Source organism: Durio zibethinus, chromosome 9 (assembly GCF_047325235.1).
Source record: "Durio zibethinus cultivar Kanyao isolate XHJ-2024 chromosome 9, ASM4732523v1, whole genome shotgun sequence".
Taxonomy (NCBI): Eukaryota; Viridiplantae; Streptophyta; class Magnoliopsida; order Malvales; family Malvaceae; genus Durio; species Durio zibethinus.
The window spans coordinates 26991776-26997803 of NC_143170.1; the positions used below are offsets into that span (position 1 = coordinate 26991776).

At 37.8% G+C, this 6028-nt stretch overlaps 2 pseudogenes across 1 annotated transcript; both read right to left on the reverse strand.

The window, feature by feature from the left end:
- Nucleotides 1–378: 378 nt before the first annotated feature.
- On the reverse strand, nt 379–2246 carry LOC111317808 (cytochrome P450 71A1-like; annotated as a pseudogene).
- A 1166-nt stretch (nt 2247–3412) lies between these two features.
- Nucleotides 3413–5736, reverse strand: LOC111303733 (phenylacetaldehyde oxime monooxygenase CYP71AN24-like; annotated as a pseudogene). Its single transcript, XR_016345403.1, has 3 exons — nt 4828–5736; nt 3976–4614; nt 3413–3675 (listed from the first exon to the last, which is right to left on the reverse strand). The product of XR_016345403.1 is annotated as a phenylacetaldehyde oxime monooxygenase CYP71AN24-like (transcript).
- Nucleotides 5737–6028: the final 292 nt, after the last annotated feature.

Below are 6028 nucleotides of genomic sequence, written 5' to 3' on the forward strand. Positions count from 1 at the left end.
CTGTATAACTTAAGTTTCTCATTCCTTTTTCTACTACTTTTGACCTGAAATGCAGGAATATACTGATATTGTGTTTAGGGCAAGTTGTACATATCGATTAAATCGCAGATGCCAGTATCCTTGTATAAATATGTGGCATCTGTTGTCACAACCATCCATTTCTACTACATAAATATTTAAATTGACTGCTAAGACTGGAAAAATATCCTGGATTATAGTCCTCAACATCAAGAAGCATGATAAGAACTTACAGTGTCAATTAGATCGAGATCTTCGGTGACATAACTTATCCTCAATCTTTTTCCTCTAGAATAATGAGCAGAAACTCTACTTCCATCTTGCATTTAAGTCAAAATGATTTCATCAGAAGAGATAACACAAGACTGTTTTGCTCTTTGTAATGAGATCATGACCTTCAGAAATATAAATACCAAATCACTTCCTCTAACCCTAAGATCATGAGCAAACAATGGACTGCAGGTCTATGAAAAAGAATGCAGCATTGGTACAAGATGCAGTGGTACTTTCTTGCTAATGACAAGAGCATAATAATCGTCCATGTCTAAATCCTCGCAGCGTCTGGAATCAGGCAACTTCCAATCAAACCAGTACAAGAGGTTGGCCAAGACATATTCAGCTCCTGCAACTGCAAATGAAATTCCAGGGCAACCCCTTTTTCCAACAGCAAACGGAGTAAACTGATTGTATTGGCCCTTGAAATCAACTGAACTGTTTAGAAACCTCCCCGGGATAAATTCTTCGGCCTTGTCCCGTAACTTGGTATCCCTTTGAATCGCCCATGTATTGACCAACACAATTGTTTTGGGAGGAATATCATAGCCTTCCACTTGAGTACCTGTTGGATTTTGTTGAGTGAGCATAACTGGAGCATGTACTCTCAGGGTCTCTTTCACTGCACATTTTAAGTGGTCCATTTCATTGACATCAATCTCAGTGACACTTGGTTTTTTTCCCACCACTCTTCTTACCTCTTCTTCGGCTTTCTACATTATACTAGGATTTTTCACAAGCTCTGCCATTGCCCATTCCATTGTTACAGATAAATTGTCAGTTCCTCCAATAAACATGTCCTGTAATTGGGATGATAATAAAATCAGGATGAGGATTTGTATGTTTATGTGAAAGGAAAAGAGGGAGAGAACCCGCAGCTTAGCTCCTTTGGTTCAGCCACCTTTAACTAGTGGCATCCGACAGGTCTAGGGTTCGATTCCCAGCACTTAAAACCTTTTCTCCTATGCTAGGCTGCAGCCTCTATATACCATAAAAAAGGGAGGGGAAAGAAAGCAGTACCTGTAGGATTGCCTTGAGGTTTTCTTGAGTAAGACCGATGTGGAGAATGCCCTCCTGCTGAAGATGAAGAAGGATATCAACAAAGTCTTTGTTGTCTTATTTATCATCATCATTCATCATAACCAGGTGATCCTCAATCACTTAATCAAAAAAAGTATGTCATTCACCGGAAACTCTTTCCAATTTTGTAGTCAAGCCTGTAAGAACATCCATCCATCCATCCATCCCAAATAGGGAAAGGAATCTTTAAAGCAAAAGGCTACTCAAACGTCCATTGCCCTCCTTGATAATTCTCCAAAACTCTTGTTTCCATCGTCTCTTTCATATACTCGACGAAAAACAGATCTGCAGATTAATTGTTTGTGATGGTTTGAAACATTTCACAAAGAGCAATTGCAGATCCACCATGACACAACTGCCCTATATGCCCAATCATTCTTCAAACTTCTTATTCCCTCACAAGCTGAAACGCCCAAACCCTCCTTTGGGTTAAAAGCTCTTTTACACAAATTTTTTTGGCCTATCTTCCGTAGTCACCCTAAGGACAAAATGCAATGTCAGTGCAGCCACAGAAGAGAGTGTTGGCGACACTTGTTCGATGCCTTTCCATGAAAGAGTCGTGTTTAACTAAGATCTCTCTGGCTATTTCAGCAGATGAAACCACAAGAGTTGGAGTTTGTCCCAACTGCAAGAGCATTAAGGGGCCATATTTCTCAAGAGGGTTCGGAAAGATCGGTGGGGCTGTCTCCCTACTTGGTGAATGTTGCTAATGATTAGTAGCTTTGATGGAGATGGTGGGAAGTTGAGCTTCCTACTTCTTGAAAGCTTAAACAAACACACAATGAAGAACAGAAGGGGAAGAAGATAGCACTATTGAACAGAACAGTTGCATTAAACTCTTGCCGCCATTGTTGCAACAATATTGCTGGACTCATAACATAATCTCTCTTCAGTTCTAGAACTTGCACGAACTAAAGTCAAAACAAAGCAGATTTAGCATTTATAAGAATTAATGAAGATGATTATTTTGCTTGATATCGCCTTTCACTATCAAGCCCTAAACACAACAAAAAAAAAATGCAAAATATCACATGGATATTAAACTTTGAGTTTAAAAATGAATTGGGGAAAAATAATTCTGGATCTTAGTATTCAAGGAGATACACATCTACATGTCAGAACAAGAGCTCTAGAAGAACCCTTCCAGGCCATCAAAGTTTTGCCATTGAAAGGATACATGATTAATTAGAAGAGTAAACAAATAGAATATTCGATGAATAATTCGTGAATAAATTTAAAAAATTAATTATCTGATGCAGCTTTTCATTTGACTATAACATCTAGCAAACATAATTTACTTGTATGCAGGGGCTGATGATATTCATGATTTTTGTTTAGAGGTGGCAGATCTATTTAATTATAAGGTTTTTTTATTTACAACTTCATTAGAATATAAAGACAAAATTTTCCTCAAAAAAAAAAAAAAAGACAAATTAAATCAGAATAAATAATGAAAACTCTTCATACGAGATCACTAGTTTCAACACCAAGATTCTTTTACGTACAATGAATTAACAATTGTTTGATGTTTTTTGTTCTTTTCCTGTGAGCCTATAGATGTTTCTTCTGTCAATTTTGGACCACTTTTGTTTGTCGATTTGGCCATTTGTCAGCTATTTGTCAGCTCAAGAGAGATTTCAACTTTTAATTGTATTATTTCATTGTAAAAAACACTAGTGAACAATGAGATACATCAAGAACAATAAACAATTGGTACAAGATGGAGAGGAAGTTTTTTATAGGCAGCTATTCCAAAGGCTTCAGTCATGTCCAAGCTACCACAGTCGGCATTACAGGGCAACTTCCAATCAAACCAATACAGAAGGTTGACAATTAGAAATTCCAGTACAGCAACCCCAAATGAGATCCCAGGGCAACCCCTTCTTCCCACACCAAATGGAATGAATTCGAAGTTCTGACCTCTGAAATCAATGGGGTTGTTTTCAAATCTCTCGGGGAGGAAAATCTTCCAGCCTATCTCATAATTTAGGATCCCTTTGAATTGCCCATACATTGACAAGCACTCTTGTTTTAGGCAAGATATCGTAGCCTCTTAGTTTAGTTCTTGCAGATGTTTCACGGAGTCATCAAAGGACCAGGAGGATGCAGCCTTAGAGTTTCTTTGACAATACATTTCGAGTACTCCATTTGGTTGATATCATCTTCATGCACCTGCCCTTTTCTCCTTACCACTCTTCTAACCTCTTCTTGGGCCTTTTTCATTGTCCCTGGATTCTTCAAGAGTTCTGCCATTGCCCATTCTGCCGTGGTTGCAGTACTTTCAACTCCTGCCACAAACATATCCTGAAATATTGAAACGTAAAGTTTAGCTGTACAGCTCAGAAATAGACTTCTTAATTTAAAACACAACAACAAGAAAACGATACGAAAAAAATATGAAAATTGACAGGGTTACAATTTTAACAAAAATCATACGTGCTTTCTCTTTTATGTGTTGACATGAATTTTATGTAATTTTCTTATAAAATATAATACAAATACACTAATTACACAAATTGACAGTGTTTTACACTATACAAATTCACCAATTGCTAGGCCTGCTAAAAAATGTGTGAGGGAGGGAAGAAGGAAGGGGAGAGAGACCAGTAAAATTGCTTTGAGGTTGTCTTGAGAGAGTCTTGTATCCAGCACGCCGTCCTTCTGACTTAGATGGAGGAGGATTTGCACAAAGTCTTTGTGTTGTGATCGTCCATGTCATTTTCTAAACTCTTTTGCTCTTCAAACACTGAATCAAGGAATTCATCCATTTCATCCATTTGCAGGAAACTTACATTCCAAATGGCATCACTGGACAGCCCCTTCTTCCACTATCAAATGGGACGAACTGAAAATCTTGGCCTTTGAAATCAACCGGGCTATTTTCGAACCTTTCCGGAATGAACTCTTCTGGTTTTTCCCACCAATTGGGGTCTCTCTGAATTTACCGTAAATTGATAAAGATGTAACATCGGAAGGAATATCATAACCTCCCAATTTAACACCAACAGATGTTTCTCGAGGAACCAGGAGAGGAACAACCAGATGTAATCTTAAAGTTTCTTTGATGACACATTTTAAGTATACCATTTTACTGATATCATCCACCTCTACCTTAGATTTCTTTCCCATCACATTTCTTACTTCTTCTTGGACCCTTTTGATGACATTTGGATGCTTTAGGAGTTCAACCAGCAACCATTCTGTTGTCGTTGAAGTGGTATCAGTTCCTCCAACAAACATGTCCTGAAATTGTCAAAACAAAACATTTCAGATAAACCAATTAACCTGAACTTAACTCAATTGATTCATGCAGCTATTTTTAATAGATGAAATCCAACAGATCTGGGATTTGAATCACAGTAGCTGCAACCTTTTTCTTATTCTCAGGCCTCCTTTAAAAAAAAAATCATATAAATGTGCCAAAAAAAAAGGGTTAGAGAGAGAGAGTTGAATAACCAATAAGTTTGCTTAGATGTTGTCTTGAGTAAGGTCCATCTCAAGCATGCCATCCATTTGGAGTTGCAGGATAATAGAAAGAAAGTCCTGACTTTTCAAAGCTCTATGCACCTCAATAAATTATCTGATCGAAAAATGTATCTAATTCTCCAGAAACTGCTTTCAAACTTGGAATAAATCCGGTGAGCAAATCCAGCCACCTCAAGTAAGGAAACATATCGCCAACAAAGAAACTCTTCAAGAGGACCATCAACATTCTTGTCAACTGTCCAAACTTGTTGTTTCCATCTTCTTCTTCGATTTTCCGATTAAGAACACATCTAGAAACAATGTTTCTTGAAACGGCCGTCAGCATTTCCGTCAGATTAATAGACTCACCTGAGGCGTGGCGGATTTTGTTTATAAGGACTTCAACTTCTTCGTCTCTTACAAACTGAAACGACTGCACTCTTCGGTGGCTGAAAAGCTCAAGAACCCTGACCTTTCTAACCTGTCTCCTGTACTCACCATACGGTGCAAAACCAACGTCAGTGCATCCGTAGAACAAGATATTTGCTGCTGTTGTCTTTCGTCTGTTCAGGAAAACAATATCATGGCTTTTGACGATTGCTCTAACCATTTCAGCTGAAGATACCACCAGTGTTGGATTATGCCCCAATTGTGGAAGCAAGAGAGAGCCATACTTCCTAGAGAGGTCTCGGAGGGAGCGGTGGGGAAGTTTGCCTAGTTGATGAATGTTGCCGATGATTGGCCAGTAGCTTTGGAGGCAAATTCATCTTCTTCCCTGTCGTTAGTTTAAGCCAAATTAGAAGGGAAACAAGAAGAATAAGAGTTAGAAACAATGTATTATTGAAAAGTTCAGCTACATTGATCAGCTCCAATAATGGCTGTAGCTCCATTTGCAAATATAATCACGAAACTGAGTACTTCGCCTTCTATACCTAATCTGCTGTTAGCTTTAGTTTCCACGCACAATTCATCTCTTCAGTGTCTTCTATACTTCCGTGATCATCTTTGATAATCATTCTTGATAATATCAAATTTTGAATCTTAATCAATTAACAGATCATCACATAATTATTAACTAAGATAAAAAATTTCACCGTGTGCATTCCATGAAAATTAAATTTTCCTTGAATTTCTATATGAGAAAAAATACATATATTTACAATTCAATCATAAGCTTGGATGAGAAATACTA